The sequence below is a fragment of the Salvelinus sp. IW2-2015 genome, unplaced genomic scaffold (genome assembly GCF_002910315.2).
Source record: "Salvelinus sp. IW2-2015 unplaced genomic scaffold, ASM291031v2 Un_scaffold778, whole genome shotgun sequence".
In the NCBI taxonomy this organism is placed as follows: domain Eukaryota; kingdom Metazoa; phylum Chordata; class Actinopteri; order Salmoniformes; family Salmonidae; genus Salvelinus; species Salvelinus sp. IW2-2015.
In genome coordinates, this window is record NW_019942610.1 from 229,862 (window position 1) to 236,612 (window position 6,751).

The following is a 6,751-nucleotide window of genomic DNA, read 5'->3' on the forward strand; positions in this document are numbered from 1 at the left end:
GCAGTATATACATATGCAAGATGAGTAATGTAGGTATGTCAACATTAATTAAGTGCACATGTTTAAAGTGCTAGTGGTACATTTTTACATAATTTCCACATCAATTCCACTTATTAAAGTGGCTGGAGTTGATCAGTATGTTGGACGCGGCACTTAATGTTAGTGGTGGCTGTTTAACAGTCTGATGGTCTTGAGATTAAGAAGCTGTTTTTCAGTCTGCTTTGATGCACCTGTACTGACCTCGCCTTCTGGATGATAGCGGGGTGAACAGCAGTGGGTTGGGTGGTTGTTGTCCTTGAGATCGTTTTATGGAGATTCCTGTGACACTCGGTGGTGACGGTGTCCTGGAGGCAGGTAGTTTGCCCCAGTGATGCGTTGTGCAGACCTCACTACCCTCTGGAGAGCCTTACGGTTGTGGGCGGAGCAGTTGCCGTACCAGGCGGTGATACAGGCCGACAGGATGCTCTCGATTGTGCTCTGTAGAAGTTTGTGAGTGCTTTTGGTGACAAGCCGAATTTCTTCAGCCTCCTGAGGTTGAAGAGGCGCTGTGCCCTTCTTCACAATGCTGTCTGTGTGGGTGGACCAAATTCAGTTTGTCCGTGATGTGTACATACCGAGGAACTAAAACTTTCCACCTTCTCCACTACTGTCCTGTCGATGTGGATAGGGGGGTGCTCCCTCTGTGTTTTCCTGAAGTCCACAATACATCTCCATTGTTTTGTTGACGTTGAGTGTGAGGTTATTTTCCTGACACCAACTCCGAGGGCCTCATCTCCTCCCTTGTAGGCCGTCTCGTCATTGTTGGTAAGTCATTTACATTTACATTTAAGTCATTTTAGCAGACGCTCTTATCCAGAGCGACTTCAAGTTGGTGCATTCACCTTATGATGTCCAGTGGAACGACCAGTCTTTACAATAGTGCACATCTCTAAGGGGGGGTTACCTATCCTAGGTATTCCTTAAGAAGGCTGGGGTTCAGGTGTCTCCGGAAGGTGGTGATTGATTCCGCCTGACCTGGGCGTGTGGGGAGTTGTTCCACCACTTGGGGTGCCCAGAGAGCGAACAGTTTTGACTGGGCTGAGCGGGAGCTGTATTTCCTCAGAGTGGGAAGGCGAGCAGGCCAGAGGTGGGATGAACGCAGTGCCCTTGTTTGGGTGTAGGGCCTGATTCAGAGCCTGAAGGTACGGAGTCCGTTCCTCTCACGCTCCTAGGCAAGCAACCATGGTCTTGTAGCGGATGCGGGCTCAACTGGAAGCCAGTGGAGAGAGGCGAGGAGCGGGGTGACGTGAGTAGAACTTGGGAAGTTGACCTAGACGGGCTTCGGCGTTCTGGGATGAGTTGTGAGGGGTTTAATCACAGGGCGGACCCAGCCAACAGGAGTTGCCGTAATCAGACGGGAGATGACAAGTGCTGATTAGACTTGCGCCACTTCCTGTGTGAGGCGAGGTTCGTACTCCTGCGAATTTGTAGAGCATGAACCACAGGAACGGGCACCGCCATTGATTGTTGGTTGAGAAAGACAGGTGTTGTTCACAAGGATCACGAGGTTCTTAGCGTCTCCTGGGGAGGCAATGGAGTTGTCAACCGTATGGGCGAGATCATGGAACGGGCAGTCCTTCCCGGGAGAATAGTAGTCCGTCTTGCCGAGGTTCAGCATGAGGTGGTGACCGATTCTCCACCTGATATTCTGGCAGTTCTGCAGAGATGCGAATTCGCGTACCTTTGGTTATCAGAGGGGGAAAGGAAGAAGATTAATTGTGTTCGTTGCATAGAATTGAAGGAGTGACATGTGGGGTAGAAACAGAGCCAAGTGGACGTGGTGGTATAGCGAGAACAGAAGGGCAGAAGAGAGCCTGGGATACCAGTGTGAGAGACGTGGTGGTGCGGAGACAAGCATTCCCACGCCACCTGGTAGAGCGACCTGTAGGATAGACCAATCCAAGACGTGGGTCGCGGGCCAGGAGTGCCCAACTCGAGAGGGTGGAGAGGAGGTCTGATGGCACAGTAATCAAGGCAGCCGATAGTGCTTAGAAGGATGAGAGCAGAGGAGAGAGGTTAGTTTACAGTGCGACGCCGTCCGTGACACAGAGGAGAGTCCAGTTGAATGACTGTTTTGAAACTGAATGATTTGGATCAAGAAGGTTCATTCTGAGAGATAGAGCGAGAGCTGGCAAGGACGGCACGTTCAAGAGTTTTGGAGATGAAGAAGAAAGAAGGGATACTGGTCTGTATTGTGCATAGAGGGGTGAAGTGTAGGTTTTTCAGAAGGGGTGCAACTTCTCGCTCTTTGAGGCGGATAGGGACGTAGCCCAGCCGGTCAAGGGATGAGTTGATGAGCGAGTGAGGTAAGGTGGGAAGGTCTCGGAAATGGCTGGAGAAGAGAGGAGGGATAGGGTCAAGCGGGCAGGTTGTGGGGGTCCGGCCGATCAAAGCGCGAGATTCATCTGGAGAGAGAGGGGGAAAGAGGTCAAAGCAGACAGGGTAGGGCAGTGTGAGCAGAACCAACGGTGTCGTTTTGACTTAGCAAACGAAGATTCGGCATGTCGTCGACCTTCCTTTTCAAAATGGTTGAGAAGCTCCGCAGAGAGGGACGGGGGGGGGGGAGGGTGTGGGGGGGAGGGGGAGCGAGGTTCAGGAGGGAGGAAAGGTGGCAACAGAGCTTTCCTAGGTTAGAGCAGATTGCTTGAATTTAGAGTGGTAGAAGGGCTTTAGCAGCAGAGACAGAAGAGGACGAAATGTAGACGAGGGAAGGGAGTGAAAGATGCCAGGTTCCGCGGGAGGCGAGTTTCCTCCACTTTCCCTCGGCATGCCGGAGCCTCTGTTCTCAATCAATCAAGCTAATCTGTACAGTGCTCGTCCGCAACTTGATGTAATCTGAGTTGAGGCGTGCATGGCACGCAGTCGTGGGTGACAGGGAGTTACAGGAAGGGCTTCAAACGCACACCTGTGGGGCTCCCAGTGTTGAAGGATCAGCGGGATTTGGTTTACCTACCTCACCACCTGGGGGCGGCCTGTCACGAAGCACAGGACCAGTTGCACAGGGCGGGTCGAGGACTCAGGTCTGGAAGCTATTGAAGACCGAGTTTGGAGTGGTACTATGGTTTAAATGTGAGGCTTGTAGTGAATGAACAGGCATTCTCACCTAGGTTATTCCTCTTTGTCAGATGGTGTTAGGGCAGTGTGCAAGTGTGGTTGGTGATGCGTCGTCTGTGGAACGCTATTGTGGTAGCGCGAAGTGGGTCTAGGTGGTCAGGTGGGTGGAGGTGATATGTCTTGGACTAGTCTCATCAAGCACTTCATGGATGACGGAGTGAGTCGCCTAAGACGGGGCGGTACGTCGTTTAGCTCAGTTACTTAGCTTTCTTTGGGAAGAGCAGGACATGGTGGCCCTCATTGAAAGCTGTGCCGGAATCAGCAGATCTGGGATTATAGGATTGATTGATTATTCGTTTAAACACACACCAGCTGGTCTGCCGCAGTCTAGAGACGCGCTGGGTAATGCGTTGCTGGGCCTAGCCTTGCGAGGGTTACACGTTTTAAATGTTTTTCCCATCGGGCTGCAGTGAGGAGAGCCCGCAGGTTTGGTAGCGGGCCGTCGTATACAAGTGACAGGCAGAAGTGTGGATAAAATTGTAAAAGATCATATCATAAGTAGAAAACACTTCTAGAAGAGATTAAGACACTAATGGTAGCAAATGTTAGAAGTGAGAGCTTGGATGGTTTCTTGTTTTAATATATTAGTGCAACAACAGAGTGTATGACTGTAGCAACAGCCATGATACACTATGACTTGGGTCTTAGTTTGTGCGGTATGTCGATAGATAATGTCATAGGGAACATTAAACATAATTAGAGTATTACTTAACGTTATCGAGACTCGTCGGACGTTTCATGTCTCGTGTCATCATCTTGCACTATATCACAGCAGTATCAAACACGAAATGTCTCTCCACACAAGGTGATTTAAATTTACTGTAGTTTCTGACAAAATGTTTCTACGCACAAAACACACTATTAGCGACAATGCACGTGCGCTTGGCCAGCATATTGGGGTATCAGTGAGCAGTCAGTGGCGAAGGTATACAAACATCGCGCCTGCTGCCATTTGCCTTCGTTTGTATGTGCAGGGTTAAGTGGACCCAGTTTTACCTCCAGAGATTATGAACTCTTCGCTTAAGCTACGGATTGTGTCGCTACCGAGTTCGATATATGCTCGCATTTAGTTTCTCATGCATCAAGCTGTCCGCGATCCGCGTTTCGGCCCATGACGTTGGTTTGTATGGCGCGGCCGATGCGGACATCCTCCCTCGCCCGTGCTGCCGACATTCTTGCACGTGGTCCGTTGGTATGCGCCCTGCGTGTGCCCAGCCCTGCGCGAGGGCGAAGCTGAGTTGTTTTAGTTTTCTGTTTGTGGACGCCATCCGGAGAGCACCCATGGCGGTCGTAAGGTCGCTTTTTCCGCCCGAGGGCGAGGGGAGGGCCTTCTATCGTCGCGGCAGTTGTCTACCCACCTTGCTCAGAGGTTTGTATCACGCACCTACGGTACACTCGTTAACTGACTCGCTAAGATTAGGGCGTTTTGTTTTCCGATTCACAAGCTTGTTCAATCCCCGCTCGATGATGCACGCCTCAGGGTGTGTGGTTTTAACGTATTGCAACCGAAGCGCTAAAGGTTAGTTATTCAAAGGGCCATGATGTGTCGCTTGAGGGGGGTCTCTTGCGGCTCGTGATTATATCTCGACAGCGCCTTCCTTGGTAGCTATCGCGGATCGAAATTTATTGTGGCGGAAAAATTCTGACACGGTAAAACGCTGACTTGAGTTCCTAGTATGTTGTTACAATGATCATGGTACAACCCAACGTTCATTAATCATAGGAACACACGCCTGCTTCCTACAAAAAAGATGTTGTGTTCTGTCGATCGTCGAATGCGTGAAGGAAACAGCTGACGCTGGCACGCAACTCCGTTATGCCGTCTCTTGAGGTGAGCATGTTTCCTGTGAAGCAGAGAACGTTACAATCGCTGAATGTTCGTCTGAGATGTTTTTAGTGGCTCGGATCTACATCTCAGACCTATAGGCTCGAGAAGAGAAGCTGTGACATTGGCGAGTAAATATGCTAGGGAGGTGGATACTGCGCGATGTGCCGTCTCCGAGAGCATCCTGACCAGGAGACAGTTCGTTTGCACCTTTTTAACGCGCGCGTCGCTTAGGGTACGCCGGGATAGATCCATTGTATTTGGTGATAGGACAAAAAGCAATGGATTCCGCTTCGGGAATAGTCATAGTTCTAGGAGTTGTAGACGATGGGAGTTGTAACGTTGCTCTTATAGTCAGGATTCTCCGAGTGGATGATGTAATGAAACGAATATTTACCCAATGGGGTACCAATGTAAGGAATAACACATAAAAAAACAAAATACTGCATATTTTCCTAGGAACGCGAAGCGAGGCGGCCATCTCGGTCGGCGCCGGAAATGTAACACATTGTAATACATTATCTGTTAGGTCCCTCAGTCGAGCAGTGAATTTCAAACCCAGATTCAACCACAAAGACCAGGGAGGTTTTCCAAATCCTCGCAAAGATGGTCACCTATTTGTAGATGGATGATTTTTTTTTTTAAAGTAGATATTGAATATTCCTTTGAGCATGGTGAAGTTATTAATTACACTTTGGATGGTGTATCAATATACCCAATCACTACAAGATACAGGCATCCTTCCTAACTCAGTTGCCGGAGAGGAAAGAAACCAATGAGGCCCATGGGGACCTGAAAACAGTTACACAGTTTAATGGCATTGTAATTACTCCACAATAAATGCAAAAATTTTAACTTTTTGTTCGGATGAATGTGGGTTTGGCGGATGCCAGGAGAACGCTACCTGCCCGAATGCATAGTGGCAACTGTAAAGTTTGGTGGAGGAGGAATAATGGTCTCAGTCTGTTTTTTCATGGTTTGGGCTAGGCCCCTTAGTTCCAGTGAAGGGTAATCTTACGCTACGGCATACAATGACTTCCAACTTTGGGGAAGTCCCTTTCCTGTTTCAGCATGACAATGCCCCCATGCACAAAGTGAGGTCCATATAGAAAGGTTTGTCGAGATCGGTGTAGAAGAAGTTGACTGGTCTGCACAGAGCCCTGACCTCAAACCCATCAAACATCTTTGGGATGAATTGGAACGCCGACTGCGAGCCAGGCCCAATCGCCCAACATCAGTGCCCAACCTCACTAATGCTCTTGTGGCTGAATTGAAGAAAGTCTCTGCAGCAATGTACCAACATCTAATGGAAAGCCTTCCCCAGAGAGTGGAGGCTGTTATAGCAGCAAAGCGTGGACCAAATCCATATTAATGCCCATGATTTTGGAATGAGATCCCCCCCTCTCCCCAACTACGACAAACGACTACCACAAATAAGCCTGAAAAGCTGTCCGTCATTCTGAACCTAGCTGACCCTGCATAGTGTTTACAGAGAGAGCTGTGTTGTATCAGAATGATCTGCTAACCCAAGCCTGCCTGCCTAGTCCTCCAAATACTGCCCATGAACCACACACACCACAACAAACACACCATCACACCACACCACACAAACACCACACACACACACACACACACACACAACACACACTACACACGCACCACCACACACACACACACACACCACACACACACACCACACCACACACACACACACACACACATTTTACACCTACATGACCACTAAGTATTGACACCCCTCCCGCTAAACCATCC